Source organism: Petaurus breviceps, unplaced genomic scaffold, assembly GCF_028583685.1.
Source record: "Petaurus breviceps papuanus isolate PSGF00001 unplaced genomic scaffold, PetGlider_PUasm1.0 171, whole genome shotgun sequence".
Lineage (NCBI taxonomy): Eukaryota > Metazoa > Chordata > Mammalia > Diprotodontia > Petauridae > Petaurus > Petaurus breviceps.
Genome location: NW_027185754.1, coordinates 21,783,109 through 21,801,542, shown reverse-complemented (window position 1 = coordinate 21,801,542; position 18,434 = coordinate 21,783,109). Strand labels below are relative to the sequence as shown.

The window sequence follows — 18,434 nt, the reverse complement described above, 5'->3', positions numbered from 1 at the left end:
CCCAGGAAAAGACTTTAATGCCTTTTCTACAGGAATTTGCTCTGTTCCTAAAGCTCCGCCCCCCTGGCCCCGCCCCTGGAAGGTTTCTTCCCCGCCCTTTGTCGGCTGTGAAAGATGGGCAGAGACACTGTTGTAATGGAGAAAACCTAGGATTGTTTGATGTTGGGAGAAAAATGCAAAGTTAACCTCTGCCTGTGATTGGAGAGAGATTGCTTTGCGTCCCTTCCCAAAGCTGAGCTGAGCTTCTGGAGTGGCAGAGCTCAGACTTGGGGGCAGATCGAGCTGACGCTGGGAAGGTGTTCCCAAACGACCACGACTTGGCATCGGGAATTGGGGCGGAGGGAGAAGTGGAAAGTGGGAAAAAGGAAGTGGGAGCCGAGGGGAGGGGAGGGGAGGGGGAAGGTGGGTAGGAGAGAGAAGAGGCTCCGCCCGCGTCATTCTGGGAGTTGTAGTCCCAGGAGATTCTCTAGGCGCAAGCGTACTTTTGAGCATTGTCTGGTAATGCGCGCGCAGGCTTGACGCCATAATTGGTTCTTCGGCCGAACCCTCCGTTATTGGAGGTCAGGCCAATCATCGGACTTAGTCGCAGATGTTAGAGAGCCAGCCGCCCACTCCTGTCTCGCTGTGGACCGACCCGAGCCGAGGAGATGGGGCGGGGAGGGGACCTGTTATCCCCTCCATTCCCTATCCCCGAGAAAGATAATGTGTGAGTGTCAGAGGAGAGCTCAGTGAGTGTGTGTTTGCGTGTGTACACAGAGATACTATCAGAGTCACTACATATTCGTATTCCAGCAGAATAAGCACCCCCAGGGTAAGATTTCCTTGTCTGTGTCTCCAGCTCATAGCACGGTGCTCTTCATTTAGTAGATGCTTATTAAACGTTTATTGAATTGAATCGAAATGTTTGTTGAATGAATGAAATTCATCAGGTGCCCGTTTGGATGCCTGGCTTTCTGGCTCTCTCTGAAGTGCCTTGAAGGGATCATACTGTGACTGAGGTTGCTAGGTTCTGTATGCTGACTATCATTTTCTCTCTGTCCACAGCAGCGACGAATAGAGTCTACAGGTTTCCAGTTCTGAGTACCAGAGGAAGGGTTTCCTAATGAAGAAGCAGAGATTTCGGCTCCATGTGAAGGTCCTGGAGAACCACACTGAGCTCCCAGGCTCTGGGAATCAGAAATACATGCCAGGAGCACGCCCTCCGGACCTCTGAGACCTTTGTCCAGGGCTTCCAAAAATGTTGAGTAAAATCGTGGAAGTGACTGGTGCAGAAACGATTCCTGACCAATCCGCTTGGGTAAACAGGATTGGGGAGAAAGTAAAATATCCGAAAACTAGGCTTGGAAAATCTCACCCAAATGCTTCAGGAGACAGGTGAGAATTAGACAGTTTGGACAAAGGAATCAGTTGGTCAGAGAGGAGTTTGTGCCCTAGACCAGTTGCCTTATAAGTACAGAAAAGTGTAACATTCTGTGACCTGCAATGCCCTTTTCTCCTAGGAAATTTGCTTAGTGAGGTGGCCAATGGGGTGGCTGACTGCACTCCTACTCTTCAGTTAACAGGAAGGATGATTCTGAGAAAGTCAAAAGTAAGGGGGTATTCTAGTATTGTAATGAGCAGGGGCTATGAAGTAGATTGTGAATTTTAGAACAGAAGCATACATCAAAATGCTTGGATTTAGTTGGTGTTTTCAAGTAAGCAGTATAAAAAAAAACATCTGAATGACACCTCAGCTGGTCTGGTTATCTTGGGAGGTGGTTTTTAGTTGGGACTAGAAGCTGTAATTGTTAACATGTAGAATGTGTGATAAGAGTTTAGACACAGAACAATACTTAATAGACCTTGGTCTGAACTGGGGCACTCAGATGTTGCTGTGGACAGAGGGATGGGCCTGGAATCAGGAAGACCTGAGTTCAGATTTGGCCTCCGAGACTTTACTGGCTGAGTGATGCTGGGCAAGTCAGGTAACTTCTTTTTGCCTCAATTTCTTCATCTGTAAAATTGGGATAAAACCTGTCTCCCAGGGTTGTTATGAGGATCAAATAAAATAATTATAAATCACTAAACACAGGTCCTGCCATATAGTAAGTGCTATATAAATGTTAGATGTTAGTATTATCTGGGATTACTGGGATGAGGTTACTTCTAGGTTCTCTTTGAGTTTCCTTTTCCTTCATAACTTTGGGACTGGGGGCATATCCCTCTGTCCTTTGCTGCCAGGTAAATGTGGGAAACAAGGCAGGATTTTCCTAATGATTCTTTTCTTTTTTTTAGCTTTTCCTTTTTAGGAATCTGCCCTTCACAAGAGGGTAGCCCTGAGAGGGAAGGAATGTCTTCTGGGCTCCTGACTACCACATCCCAGGTAGGTTGACTTTTCAGGACAAAGAAGAGAGCTCATCTCTCCAGTTTCAAAGTGGAAACATTTCCTTTCCTCTTCTTAGAGCTTCTCTTTCCAAAAAGCCCATTCCAGAGACTGAGTCCCAGATATTTTCATTTAGGAGACTGGGAGTGTTCTCAGCGTCCCTCTTCTCCCTGCCCAATATTCATTCAGTCCATTTAGCAGGATGTTCTGATATACTGAGTTTGGGACTGTGAACAAGACAAAATAAGTAGAAAACACCATCCTTTTCCCTATGGATCATACGTTTCCCTGAGGAGATAAAATATACTCATGAAATGATGACTATAATTTTAACATAGGTAAAAATTAAGAAATGTGAGGAACTATATGAGGACCAGGTCAAAGCATATGGTGTAGGCAGTGTCATAAAAGTTGAGAAAAGGGAAAGGTCACTGGGGCTAGAATGAGAAAGAAAGACTTTCTGAAAAAGATGAGATTTCAGTTGGACTTGATAGAATTTATATTGCTAGAAGATGGCAGAAGGCATTCCAGACAGAGAGAACATCATGGTTCAAGGTGTGGAACTGGAGTGAACATGTCCTCACCTGAAATCCAATGAGGAGACTGGTATGGCTGGAATAAAAGGTGCATTTTAGGAAACAGCGGGAAATAGTTTTTTTATTCTATAGCATGGGGCCATATTGTAGAAGACTTTGAATGGCAACTTGAAGAGATAAGAAATTTATCTTGGGGTTAGCAGAGATAACTTGTTTGGAGAAAGAAGGGAACTAAGGTGGGGAAAAGAAAGAAAGTAGTGTTTGAAAAAGCAATGACTGATTTAGTAGAAAGGACAAGAGTGCTGGAGATGTTTTCAGGGTTTCCACATAGGCAGAATGATGATCTAGGTAATAAAGATGAATATAACTATCTATGAAAAGGAATTAAGTTATTTTTTTGTAAAATCTGGAGAGAGATGGGTTAGACTACAGTTGTCTCTTCCATATCATGACTTTCTCCATCATGGTTTTGAAATATCGTCAACATAAGAAATATGAATTTTTTGAGAGTTTTGTGTGTCGCAGATGACACATGGAGGCCAGCAGACAACACAGAAAAAGTTTAGACTCAGAACTGCATAAAATATATGTATATTACTGTGTGATATCAACATCTTTTTTTCTTTTTGGAGGGGAAAGATAGGGCAATTGGGGTTAAGTGACTTGCCCAAGGTCGCAGGCTAGTTTTTTGTGTGTTGACTGAGACTGGATTTGTGCTCAGGTGCTCCTGACTCCAGGGCCAGTGCTCTATTTACTGTGCCACCTAGCTGCCCCAATATCAACATATTTTATCTTTTAGTACAATAAATATACAGAATTTCTTCTTTGGCACCAAGGGAGGGCCAAAAATTTTTATGTGAATTTTCTAGATTGAGGAGGAACTACTCTTAAATGAATATGAACTGGTTGAGTGGACTACAAAGAATAATCATGAATGGTCCCATGTCAGTGTAACAAGATGTCTTCAGTGGAATGCCCATGTTTGGCTCTGTGGTATTTAGTATTTTTATTAATGATTTGGATAAAGATACAGATAACATCCTAATAAAATTCACAGATTATGCAAAGCTAAGAGGGGTATCTAACACATTGAATGACAAGACTTCAAAGTATCCTGAATCTAAGATCAGTTTTATTAGGGATATGTGGGAAGTTGTATGATTGTGTTTAAGAAATTGACTCCACAAAGACAAAAAGATCTGGGGATTTTAGTGGGCCATAAGCCACAATCAGTAAGGTCTTAGACTTCTGTGAGAAGCTTAACTTTCAGGAAGGAAATGATAGTTCTGTGTTTGCATATGAATGCCCTGATCACACCTCATCTGGAATGTTGTGTTCCATTCTGGGCACCTAGTTTTGGAAGAACTTTGATAAGCTGGAGAATATTCAGAGGAGAGTGACTAGGATGATGAAGGACTTTGAGTTTGGATCAGGGTTCATGGTTTCTTTGTGTGCTTCCCTCTTTCTCTCTCAGAGAAGTCGAGGTGATGAAACATAAAGGGTTAGAGAGTTCCATTGGGATGCTAAAAGGGGTCAGTTGATTTGCCCAAGGTCACAAAATAAGTATCAGAAATGAGGCTTTTCCTAACTCTGAGACTTGGCCCTCTATCCACTAACTAGGTTAATGCTCTTCCTTTTAATTATTTTTTAGGTATTTTAAAGATGGTCTGGTAGAAAAGGGATTAAATTTGTTTTGTTTGCTCTCAGAGGGCAAAACTTGGAAAAAGTGGGTGAAGTTGCATATAAATGAATTTAGACTTGATTTCAGGAATCCTCACAATTTAGTTATCTGCTAGTCAGCTGACTTGCATCAGGACATAATGAGTTCCCTGTCACTAGAAGTTTTCAAGCAAAGAATGTATGATAATAGCCATTTAATAAATGGTTTTTGACTGAATGGTGGGATTTCTTTTTGGAGATTAGATGGTTTTTGAGGTCTCTTCCAGTTCTGAGATTCTGTAACTCTCTGACTGTTTGAAGCCAGGCCCCACTATGATAAGTAAATAATCATTGAAACTTGTCCTCCATGAAATGGTTTTCATATATAAAAAAGTTCAAATACGGCTCTTGTTCTAGGAATTCTTCTTTTTTTTTTTTTTAGTATCATATGGACATTAAATTTTTTAGTCAGAATTCTGACATCACTTTTTATTTATTTAGGTTGTTGTTTAACTTGTCTATTTTTAGTTTTCAACATTCATTTCCACAAGATTTTGATTTATAAATTTTCTCCCTGTCTATCCCCTACCCCCCAACCCAAAATAGCTATCCTACTGAATACCCCTTTCCCCAGTCTGCTCTCTGTTATATCCTCCCTCATGCCCCCTCTGACTTTCAAGTATGGCAAGATGGATTTCTATACAACAGTGCCTATACATCTTATTTCCCAGTTGTATGTAAAAAATAATAATACACACACACATATATTATTTTTTAACATTTGATTTTAAAACTTTGATTTCCAGATTCTTTTCCTTCTTCCCTTATCACCCACACCTACTGGGAGAAGTGATTCAATATAGATTATACATGTGTAGTTATGCAAAACATTTCCATAGTAGATATATTGTGAAAGAATGATTATATTTCCCTCTATCCTATCTTGCCTCCCACTTATTTTATTTTCTCCTTTGACCTCACACCTTTTCAAAAGTGTGTGCTTCTAATCTCCCTCCCTTCTATCAAACCCCCTCTTATCCCTTTACCCCCTACTTTCCTGTAGGGTAAGATACCCAATTGAGCATGTATGTTATTCCCGCCTTAAGCCAAATTCAATGAGAGTAAGGTTGACCCATTCCCTTTTGTCTTCTGTTCTTCCCCTCCATTGTAACAATTTTCTCTTGCCTCTTTTTTATGGGGTAATTTACCCTATTCTATCTCTCCTTACCTCCTCTCATTATATTCCTCTCTCACCTCTTAATTTTATTGTTTAGATATCATCCCTTCATGTTCAACTCATCCTGTGCCCTCTATGTATACACGTACATATATATACACATACTCATATAAGAACTTATACATACACACACCCTCCTATATAAACATATATGTATGTATACATATATATTCCCTTTAACTATCCTCATACTGAGAAAAGTCTCATGAGTTACAATGATCATATTTCCATGTAGGAATGTAAATAGTTCAATTTTAATAAGTTCCTTATGATTTCTTTTCCCTGTTTACCTTCTCATGCTTCTCTTGCTTCTTGTATTTGAAAGTCACATTTTCTATTCAACTCTGGTTTTTCCATCAAGAATGCTTGAATGTCCTCTATTTCATTGAATGACCATCTTTTCCCCTGAAACATTATACTCGGTTTTGCTGGGTAGGTGATTCTTGGTTTTAATCCTAGCTCCTTTGACCTCTGGAATATCATATTCCAAGCCCTTGAAGCTGCTAGATCTTGTGTTATCCTAATTGTGTTTCCACAATACTCGAATTGTTTCTTCTTGTAATATTTTCTCCTTGACCTAGGAACTCTGAAATTTGGCTATAACATTCCTAGGAGTTTTCTTTTTGGGATCTTTTTCAAGAGGTGATCTGTGAATTCTTTCAATTTCTATTTTGCCCTCTGGTTCTAAAATATCAGGGCAGTTTTCCTTGACAATTTCTTGAAGGATGATTTCTAGCTTCCTTTTTTGATCATGGCTTTCAGGCAGCCCAATAATTTTAAAATTGTCTCTCCTGGATCAATTTTCCATGTCAGTGGTTTTTCCAATGAGATATTTCACATTGCCTTATATTTTTTCATTTGTTTGGATCTGTTTTATAGTATCTCGATTTCTCATAAAGTCACTAGCTTCCATTTGCTCCAATCTAATTCTGAAGGAATTATTCTCTTCAGTGAGTTTTTGAAATTCCTTTTCCATCTGGCAAATTTGGCTTTTTAAGGCATTTTTCTCCTCATTGGCTTTTTGGGCCTCCTTTGCCATTTGAGTTAGTCTAATTTTTAAGGTGTTATTTTCTTCAATCAGGATGTTGACTCTTTTTTCATGATTTTCTTGCATCATTCTCATTTCTCTTCCCAGTTTTTCTTCCACTTCTTTTACTTGATTTTCAGAATCCTTCTTGAGCTCCTCCATGGCCTGTGATCATATTTTTCTTGGAAGCTTTTAATGCAGGAGTTCTGACTTCGTTGTCTTCCTCCTGTTCCATGCTTTGCTCCTTTTTGTTCCCAAAAAAGATTCTATGGTCTGTTTGTGCTTCCCCTGCTTGTTCATATTGCCAGTCAATTACTTGACTTTTGAGCTTGTTGCCACAGTAGAACTCTGCTTCCAGAGAGAAGAGCTTTGTTCCAAGTCCCTGGGGTTTTCACAAATGTTGTCAGAGGTCTGAGGAGGGCACCCTCTCTACTCACCACACTGGCAAACTGGTATTTCTTACCTCAGGATCACCACCCAAGATAGCAACCCAGATCCAAGCAGGTCAAAGAAGAGCAATTGTCCTCTGAATGGTCGCTTGGTCCCCCAATAATCTGTAGGCCATGGGCTCCTGGGGCTGCAGCCGCTGTGCCTTTGCCACCTCTCACCCCAGGGGCATGGGCCAGACTGTGCCCTTCCTTTCCAACAGAGTTCCTGACTAACCTTTTACTTTCTTTTTGGTGTTTATGACTTGAAAAGTCTGGAAACCACCACAGGTGCTGGTGATTCACTCTCCTGGAGTCAGCTTTGGCCACTGCTGTCTCCCTGGCGCTAAAACCATGCAGCTCACATTGGACTGCGCGCAGCTCACATTGGACTGCGCTCAGCTCCCAACGCACTGTGATGAACCCTTCCTGTCAGCCTGCCAGGCTGCCTTCAGTGGGACATTTGTTTCTCCCTGTCATTTTGTGGGTTTTCTGTAGCTCTAAAATTTGTTTAGAGTCATATTTTATAGGTATTTGAGGTGGTTGAGGGGGGAAATCATGGAGTTTCCTGCTTCTACTCTGCCATCTTGGCTCTGCCCCCCTGTTCCAGGAATTCTTGCAGTTGTTTGGGAAGGCCTGCTGAGATTTGTCCTAGAAACCTGAGTTGGGAGATTATTAGTATTTTCCCGGAAACTTAATATTTACATTTTTATGACAAGAAAATAAAATCCCCAAGGCAGTTTCTCCTAGGAAAGAATAGATATATAATCTGAAGTTTTATGGTTTTATTGTCCACAGCAAACCAAGTGTTATGGTACTTAGCTATTTAGATTTATCATGAGCCAAATTTTATATTTACATGTTATAATTAAAAATTGAGCATCTTTGGGGCAGCTAGGTGGCACAGTGAGTAAAGCGTTGGCCCTGGAGTCAGGAGGACCCAAGTTCGGTTCTAGCCTCAGACACTTACCACCCACACAAAAAAACACTAGCTGTGTAACCTTGGGCAAGTTACTTAACCCCATTTGCCCTCCAAAAGGCAAAAAAAAAAAATTGAGCATCTTTTTCCATAACTTTGGGAGAAAACAGGCTTCATAGTTCATTTCATTTCCTGTGAATCTTTTTTTTTTTTTTTTGACTTTTGGAGGGCAATTGGGGTTAAGTAAGGTTACACGGCTAGGTGGTGTACGTGTGTGTGGTGTGTGTGTGTGTGTGTGTGTGTGTGTGTGTGTGTGTGTATGTTAAGCGTCTGAGGCCGGATCCAAACCCAGGTCCTCCTGACTCTGGGGCCAACGCTATTTCCTGTGAATCTTAACTCATATTTTACTCATTTTATTCTTCATGGATCAGTATCCAATCAAAAGCCAGTGATGATCATAATCTTATGAATGGAAACCTTCCTATTCAATTGCACTGATTTTAAAAACATAACTAGTCACTGGAGATTTCCAGTATTATTGGCCTAGCTTATAATTAGTATGCTATGATTTTTTTAATTGGAAGGAACCTTAACAGTCTTCTAGACTTCTTGTATGGTGATTAGAAGTTACTAGATTTTTCAAGAATTTAATATTTATGTAGTGAAGTATTATGCTTTAAAATTCATTTGTAAATATATAACACTTGTAGGATTCAATTCAAGAAGAATTTATTAAGTGTCTTCTACATGTCATATCCTGTGATGTGTACTCAGGACACAAAGTCAAAAAGATATAGTTCTTGCCCGTAAGACAATTAAATTCTACTGGTATGTGAATAGGAGTTTGGTGGGAACAGTTTGCAATTTTGGAATAAGAAATATGTGTATCACATTCTTAAGATGTAGGATGGTGTTTTAAAAATCAAAAAGCAGATTTAATATCTTATATTTTTGCCCAAATTTCTTCAACTTCTCTTCCTTTTTCCTGGGAATAGTCTATATCTACAGACTACTGTACCAAGACATGAATTCTGTCAATATATGTTAGGTCAAAAAGAGCTCTGTGGTGATATTAGCCTTTGGAAACAAGCAAAATAACTAAAATAGAATAACAGTTTTATATCAGAATTGTGAATATTTTTGGATGCTATTTTTTTCGATAATTTTTCTTTCTCTTCCCAATCAAATATGCATGGTCAAACAATACATTCCCATATTGACCATCAGAAATGTGTATCATTTTAATCACCCCGTAGGAAGTTGGTAGCATTTTCCATCATTAGTCCTCTTGAGTCAAAGTTGATCACTGTGTTGATCAGAATTTTTAAATCTTTCAAAACTTGTCATTTTAAAAATAATGTTGTTATAGCATAAATTGTTTTGTGTCTCTTCAGTTCATTCAGCATCAGTTTACAAAGTCTTCCCAGACTTCTCTGCAACCATCTCTTTCATCATTTCTGACAGCCAGTAATATTCCATTACGTTAAAATAGTGTATTTTGTTCAGCCATTCCCGAATTGATGCCCCTACTTTGTTTCTACTTCTTTGCCTATATAAAAAAAAGCTGTGATAAACATATTTATAGACATAGTACTTTTTCCTCTTTGATTTCTTTGGGAGGTATAGGCCTTATGGTGGTATAGCTGGGTCAAAGGGTATAGTTAAGTAACTCTTTTTAGCATGGTTCCAAATTGCTTTTCAGAATGACTCACCAATACTTACAAATATTCTCAAAGCATGCACTCAATTGATTATTTAAAATCTATCTACTTTGTTTTATCCATCATAGTATACTCATTTAGCACTTTAATTTTTATATGTTCTTGCCATTATCAGAGTACTGACCAGGCATTCTACTTTCTTTTTAAAGCAATTGGGGCTAAGTAACTTGCGCAAGGTTACACGGCCAGTTTTTTTTTGGTGTGTGTGGGTATAAAGTATCTGAGGCCGATATTGATTCCGGGTTCTCCTGACTCCGGTACAAGCGCTCTTACTCACTGCACCACCTGGCCACCCCAGGCACTCTACTTTTTACACCCAGAATGGATGATCATTCCATTCTCATTTAAAGTAACTAGATTCCAGTTGGATATGTATAGCATTACCAATTAAAAAAACAAGTAGTAGACATTTGTCTTACATATAATTGTAATTATATGGACTAAATTAACTGAAGAGGCGTAGGAGCATCTTCATTTAAATTAATAGCCATAGTCAGATAATTGCATTCTACTGAAATGAGTGTTCACCATTGGTCACATTTTTCAAGGTTAGATAAGGCTGGAGCAAAAGGCTGAATTGGCCACGTGTTCTGTCATACTATTTGTGGGCAGGCATTTAAATTGTTGAGCTGCTCCCTGAGAAAGTAGCAGTGTATATACCAAAATATTATGAACTCTTTCAGTTATTAGCCATTAAATTTTAAAAGGTTGTTTTAATTTAACATTAAGCACCTTCTCTGTATAAGACATTATACCAGGTGCTGGCCAGTACAAAGACAGGAAGGATTCAAGGCCTACTTTCAAGGAGCTTATACTCTTTGTTTTTGTTCAGTTGTGTCTGACCCTTTGTGAACCCCTTTTGCGGTTTTCTTAGCAAAGATACTGGAGTACTTTGCCATTTCCTTCTCTAGCTCGTTTTACAGATGAGGAACTAAGGCAGACAGGGTTAAGTGACTTGCCCAGGGTCACACAGCTTGTAAGTGTTTTAGGCCAGATTTGAACTTAGGAACAGTAGTATTCTGAACTTCAGGCCTAGCACTCTATCCACTGTGTCACCTGGATGCCCTCAGCTTACATTCTAAAAGGTAGAAATTGGGTGACAAAGGAGAATAAAATAAATCAGAGGAGAGATCATTTACCCGAATTGGAGTAGAGGAACAGGAAAAGGCTCCATAAGGAGGTGGCATAGAATTTGACCTTGAAGAAATGACGGCACTTCCTGCTAGATATGGAATAAAAGTTAATAAGGACAAGTTAAAAATCTACCAGAAACGTTGACCCATTTGACCATTTATGAATATATATTTGATGTGACAATGAAGTAATTAAACAAGAAAAAAATAACTTTTATCAATTATAGTTACAATTTGTGAGTCTGTATACACACAGATGTATGTGCTTATGTGTACACCCACATGCCAGTCCACAGGCTTTTAACCATAGTCCACACTTTTAACCATAGTGTCTTTTTGGGACCTGTGTAATTTAAATGGTCATTTTCAGCAAATTGTATCTTTCACAAAGCACACCCCAAGTACTCCCACCTACATGGAGCTTTCTCCCCTAATATTCTCACACTGAAATTGAAATTTTGTGTTTACATGTTGCATCACCCCTGGTTAAATATAAGCTCCTTGAGTAAAGGATTTCTTTCATTTTTGCCCTTGTAGCATGTCATATACATCATCGACGTTTAATAATTCTTCATTGATTTTAATTTAATCACATTATCTTTCTGGGCCCCAGATTAAATACGTACATTGTCTTTGCTTAGCCACTGATCTGAGAGTTAGAACAGAGTTCTTTTTCCAACACTGCTACTAATTCAGTGTGTAACCTAGGTAGAGTAAATCATTTCACACTAGATAAAGTAAGTAATTTCATATCTAGGCCCAGGTTCCAAATATTCTCATTGTTGGAAAGCACCTCTGAGATCATCAAGTACGACCCACACTTCAGTAAGAGAGTATCTCTGGCAAGTCATCTGTTTGGAGACCTACAATGACGAACTCACTACCTCCCAAAGCAGCCTGTTCTGCTTTTGGACAGTTCTAACTGTTATTTTTTTCCTCATATCAAGACTAAATCTGATTCTCTACATCTTCCATCCATTGCTATAAATTCTTTTGTCAGAAACCAAGCAGAAAAAGTCTAATTGTTTTTCCAAATGACAGATTGTCAAATACTTGAAGACAGATACCCCGCTTCCCTATAAGTCTTTTTTACCTAAACATCCTCAGTTCCTTCAACTAGTTATGATATGGCATGTTTTCTGTTTTTCTAGTCATGATCTAGTCAGTCGCTCAGGAGTGAATTCCTGTCTTTTAATTGTCCTAGATATGCCCACAAATTGATAAAATAAACATTATGGTCTTGCTAATATTGTATTAAAGAGGATCTACATTTTAGATCCAAATTTACTGTTTATTTTAAGAAATGACATGTCTGCTCTACCTTACACTATTCTCCATTTTCTGCTTTCTGAAATGTTCCTTATAAGACCCAGATGAAATGCTACCTCTTCCATGAAGCCTTCATTGATTCCCCCTGATAATCAACTGGAATGCTCCCTCCTCTTTGGTCTTGCATGGTATTTCATACTTGCCATTATATAGTTTTTCTCATGCTAAAGCACCCTGTTTGCTCTATGATATAGTATTGCATATTTGTCTGTGTTATATACACTTCTAGGTTGGAAACATATTGAGGACAAGGAGAAGGATAGGGGCAAGATCTATTGTTTTCATTGGTATAGGGAATTTCCAGGTGAGGAGACTCCCCCTACCAATGAAAATTGTCACCTTCTCTGTAACGTATAGTCTTAGATGGTTGCCTAGTACACTGAGAAGTTAAGTGACTTACCCAAGGTCTCACTGCTAGTCTATGTCAGAGACAGGACTTGAGCTTAAGTCTTTCTTGTCTCTTTTTAGAATGTATTAAGTTTCTTACATAGGCATACTTAAGTCACTCAGAGAACATCTCTTCACTGTGGGAAGTCTCATTCAGGCCTGGGGAGTTCCTTCTGTCAAGGACATACACATAGGATACAACCTCTTTGGTAGCCTAACCAGTCCCTTGAGAATGGTCCCTGAATCACATAACCCTTGATTGGTCATCCAGTGAATAATAGGTGTAGCTTGTTTTATGGTCTGTAAGGTTTAGATCCTATCAGGTCTAGGTCCTTATGAATTTGGGAGATGAAAGCTAGTAGTTATCCTATACTCTCCCATTGGGGTCGGCCAAAAAAGCAGGTGCTTTTGGATTGAGTGTATTGGTCTGACAGGGCACTGGAGAAGACAGGTGATTCATTATGATGATAGTATCTCATATAACAACACTGGCAACAGATGCTGGAACTCGATTTGAAAAGTTGTTTTTGTGAGTAGAGGGAACAATTTTTGCCCATGAAAAACCCAAGCCAATTTTAGCTCCTATAGAAGTTTTATGAGCCTGTCACTCAGCTTTTTAAACTGTGATCTAGAAATCCAGATTCCATACCCAGATGCCTTCTTTTTAAGCATCCATTTACTTCCCAAATCTGCTTTCTGTTATCCTTTGCCTTGAAAAGGCAGCAGTGATGGAAACATCTATGTCCCAGTGATCTTCAGTATCTCACCAAGACTTTGTAATCTTTGGCAAAAAGCCTTCTGGGTTTTTAACAGCATTTTTATACCTTTTTAAATAACTAGAATCGATATTAGTCCTGTATTTTGAGAGTTGGGAGGTTCTCTTGTCATGTTTTACAAATATACCCTAGGGAGATACATCTCTATTTTTGTTTTCAGGAACGTAACTCCTAGAGTAGTGCATGGGACCATATACCTGTATTTTCTGGACATTTTCCAAAACATGAAATTAGTCAAAGTGAGTAGCAGTTTCAGGCAGTTATTGATCATTAGTATATTCTTCCGTGAAGTCTTTGAAGCTAGGTGAATCTCTGGATTTGTATGCACTTACCATCTGTTTCACACAGTTTAGTGGTTAACTGTGTGTATAGTGTTCTATTCTCCCATTTTGTGCTATGTATATTTTTCTCCCAGGCAAAACTCTTATGTTTTCAAGGACATTGACCATGTCTTCTACGTGTTTTGTGTCTTTTACATGGTAACCAGCATAAGGATATGCTAGGAAATAATTTGGTTGACTTAGAACTCTCAAATCCTTAAACTTTATCAGAACACATAACCCTGTCTATTCCCTCTGGTGCTGACTCTTTTCAGTATTGTTAATGGATGGCCCAGGTTGAGCTGAAATGTGTTTGACATTTTAGGAATCATTGACATTCAAGGATGTAGCTGTGGACTTCACCCAGGAGGAGTGGGGGAAACTGGACACTGATCAGAGATACCTGTATCGGGATGTAATGCTGGAGAACTATAGGAACCTGGTCTCACTGGGTAAGAGTAGGTTTCTTTTATGACTCAAGGTCAAGTCTGCCTATTAGAATATCTTTGTTTTCTTAGATATTAAAATGTGTGTATATGTGGAGGTATGGAGGAAAGTATTCTGAAGTGTTTATTTGTATTAATTCTTGGAATTAAGTGATCAAAAAGTCCTAATCCCTTTGGGGTATAGGAACAGGGTATTCTATTGCCTTGTTCCATTTGAGAGGTCTACCCTTTGTAAAGTCTGAAATAGATATCTGTCTTTGATATTGCCATGATCTCACCCTTCAGTGACCCTCAAGAAGAAGGGATTTGGATTTTTATGGGATGGTTCTTTGTCTCCTGCACAAATACCCAAATCCTATGTTTTTCCATAAGGGCATCAAGGTTCGAAACCATATGTGATTTCCCAGTTGGAACGAGGACAAGAGCCTTGGATAGTAGAGAGAGAAATCTCAAGCAAAGGTGAGTGAGGAAACAAACCGCCCTGGAGTCACTACAAGTAACTTTTATGTGGGTTTGTAATCTTCAAATTATTCATGTAGTGGTTTTCCTCCAAGCCTCCCTGGCCTATAAAGAAAACTTAGGTCATTTGGCATGAGCTCCTGTAAGTATCCTTACTTAGAAAATGTAATTTAATCCAAACTCTTGGATTTTGCCAAATCCTAAAAGCCAAAGAATGTCACAACCAAATAGAAAACTATGGTACTATGTTTGTGTCTGTAAGGATTCAAACAAATTTCTAAACCCATTTCCTTTTAGAGGTATAATTTTGGTTATTATAGGGTCAGGTATATGGGGAGAGGTGGTGGTCCATTACCTTCTTGAAAAACATGAAGCCTCTATTTGAACATTTCCAGCGACAGGGATTTCTTGACGTTCTGAGGTAGCCTGTTACATTTTGGAAGGATTATAGATCATAAAGCTGTAGAGGGTATGAGATTCAGGTGGATTAAGGCTCCTCAGATAGAATGAGCAGATGTGGGATTTGAAACCTGGAGTCTGCTGACTACAAAGTCAGTGCCCTTCCCATTGTACCAATTGCGATTTTTAATGAAGTCTTTTTTATATTGATCTGAAATTTGCCTTTTTCTAGATTCTTGCTATTCATTCATCCTAGCTCTGCCCCTTGAAGTGGAAAAAAATGGAAGGTATCCTTGTTCTACATAACAGTCCCTAACCTATTTGAATATTATGTTAATCATGCATTTTCTTCCTTTTGTACACATCTCCAGTTTGAAGGAAATAGGTGTCCCTTATCTTCTCTAAAGAACCATGAAAAAGATGACACAAAGATGGGAAGGAAAAACTGACAAGTCATATGACAGATCCTGAGTCTGAAAAGACCTTTCTTGACAGGCTAGAACATTTTGCTGAAATGTCACATTGTGACAAAATTTAATAAGAACTGCTATAAAGTCTTAAACTTTGAAAAATCAACCTCACAGGTATAAGATGGGGACAGCATGTGTCCTTAACAGTCCTCATGAAAAAGATCTGCCTGTTCTAGTACACTGTAATCACCAAGTGAGTCAACAATGTGATGTGGAAGCTAGAAAAGCTAATAATAAGAGTGGCATAATGGCTAGGACTAAGAAGGGTCCCTTTATAGTCTTCCCCGGTCAGACCGCATCTGGAGTGTTGTATTCAGTTCTTCATGCCACATTTAAGGAACTGCACTGAGAAACATCCCTAGGAAGGAAACCAAGATTGTGCTTAAAAAGCCTTTGAGACTGGTTAAAGAAATTGGGTGTTTAGCCAAGAAAATTTGAGAAGTCAGGCAGTACATGGTAGCTAGAAGCTGAGAAGTTAGGTAGTTAGGTAGTACATGTTTTTGAGCAGCTGAAGGGCTCTTTGTGGAAAGAGAATTAGACTTATTCTGGTGAACCACAGAGGGCAAAGTAGAGCAGTGGATGGAGGGTGTGGGGAAGTGGATTTATGTTTTATGTAAGGGAGAAACTTCCTAACAGTTGTTCTAAAGTAGAATGGGTGGACCTAGCAGGTGGTGTAGGTTTCCTCTCACAGGAAATCTTCAAGTAAAGGCTTCACAACCACTTGTTTGGGATACTGTAGAGGGTCTTATTTTTCTGGTGTTGAGTAAGGTACTTTAAATGCTATGTCTGTAAAAACATTAATGAATGCACTGGGATTCTGTGATCCTGAAAGCTATTTATTTAATCACATTCTGGATCCAGTTCCCAGTATCTTCTTCCTGAACATGAATCTTTTGATTATTTCCTTTGTCACTAGCATTCAGTTCAATTCAATTTAATAAACATTGATTAAACAACCTAATAGTAACTGTAGTTTGTGTCTTTCTGTGTTCATAGTCCCCTCCATTTTATCTTATTACTTTGATTGACAAATTTCTCAAACTTGTACTTTGTGCCCACTTCTCTAATTTTTTTCATTGCACTCTGGTTTCTGTTCCTTCTCCCTCCCCTAACCTTGCCTCCTAAAACTTTACAAAAATAGTTCTTTGGACGTCACCCTTGACATCTTTCTGGTTAAGCCTTATGACCTTTCTCTTTTTTAACCTTTATTCTTTGAGAGTATTGATCACCCTTTCTTGATGCTCTCTTAACTTTTCCTTACTTAGGAGATGCTGCACAGTATCATGAACCTTTTTTTTTTTTAACCTTTTACACAGTTTCTCTCCCTTATTGTCATTGGAACTGCTTCCTAATTGCAGGTGTTATTAAAGACTGTTCTCAAGCCTTCTGTTTTTCTTTCTCTATAATCTCTCCTCCTGAAAGCTCATTCCTTCCGATGGCTTCACTGCTGCTTTGTATGGTGATAACTGACATCCTCATCTCCATGCTTTGTCTTACAGCCACACCAGGCTTACCTTCCACTTACTCACCAGCTCTTTCTGCTTGAATATCTCATACTGAGTGAGCCTGAATTAATTTCCGCCTGGACTAACAACTTTTAGAATTTTCTGCATTTTCTAGATGTTCCGTTACCATTTCAAAAACTAGACTTGCTCTCTTTATCCTCAAATCTGCTTCTCTTTGATTTCACTCTCTTGTTTGTTATACTACTACTTTTGTCTTCTCACTTGACTTTCTGAGGTAGCCTGTTACATTTTGGAAGTATTATAGATCATAAAGTTGTAAGGGGTATGTCCAGTTAATATTCAGTTAATTATTAGGTGCTGCAGTTACAGTCTTCACAATATCTCTTGCTTCCACCTTCTCCTCCATGTTCTCAATACTATCATCTTTGTGAAGGTCCTCAGTTCTACTGATCTGAACTATTTCGGTGATCTTCACTAGGTCTTTTGTATGCACTCTTTACCTCTTCAATCAATCCTTCACATGCCTTTCAGAATAACTTTTTGGTCATTTCACTCCTTTGCTCAAAAATATTAAGTGGTACCCATTTGTCTTCTGAAAAAAGTTAAAATTCCGTTTCCTGGTATTTAAGACCTTCCACATTCAGACACCATCCTGTTTTTCCAGCCTTTGCTCAAATTATTGCTACGTGTTCTGTGTTCCAAACAAAGTAGTTTGCCCTCTACTTCCCAAACATACTATATGCCCTCCTGCCTCCATGCTTTTGCTCAGGCTGCTACCTGTGCTTGGAATGTCCACCTATTTACTTTTTGGATTCCTGTTCTTTGAAAAAAGAAAATTATTGATACATTTTGTTTTGACACAGCATACATTTACCAGTAAACTCCAAAACAACTACCTTTACAAAGTACACTTCCTGAAAAACAATTACTTTATAGATAAGTGTTGAAAAGGGGGTGGGGGATTAAGTATATGTCCTTTAAATTTGATGGTATGATATTAACATTGACTGTCATAATTGACCAGAATTTTGTCCCCTCTTTGTATTTTTTTTTATTTACAATTGTTGTAGTAATAGTGTATATATATATTTTCTCTTTCTTTATTCCTCATCACTTCACACAATTCTTTCCATAGTTCTTTGAATCCTTCACATTTGTCATTCTTAATGATCTAGTAAAATACTAATATTATATTCTTCTAACATAATCTAAGGCATTTCCCATTCATTGGACACATTTTGTTTCTAGCTTTTGGTTGTCACAGATAATGCTTATATGAACATTTTCATGCCTTATGTGGTACTTTAAAAAAAAATTGTCAATAACTTCTTTAGGATATAATCTCAGTAGTAGAATCTTTGGG

At 38.7% G+C, this 18,434-nt stretch overlaps 1 pseudogene; it reads left to right on the top strand.

Moving 5' to 3' along the window:
• Nucleotides 1–489: 489 nt before the first annotated feature.
• The window catches only part of LOC138157239 (zinc finger protein 850-like), a 62,094-nt pseudogene continuing 44,149 nt past the window's right edge, over nt 490–18,434 (top strand).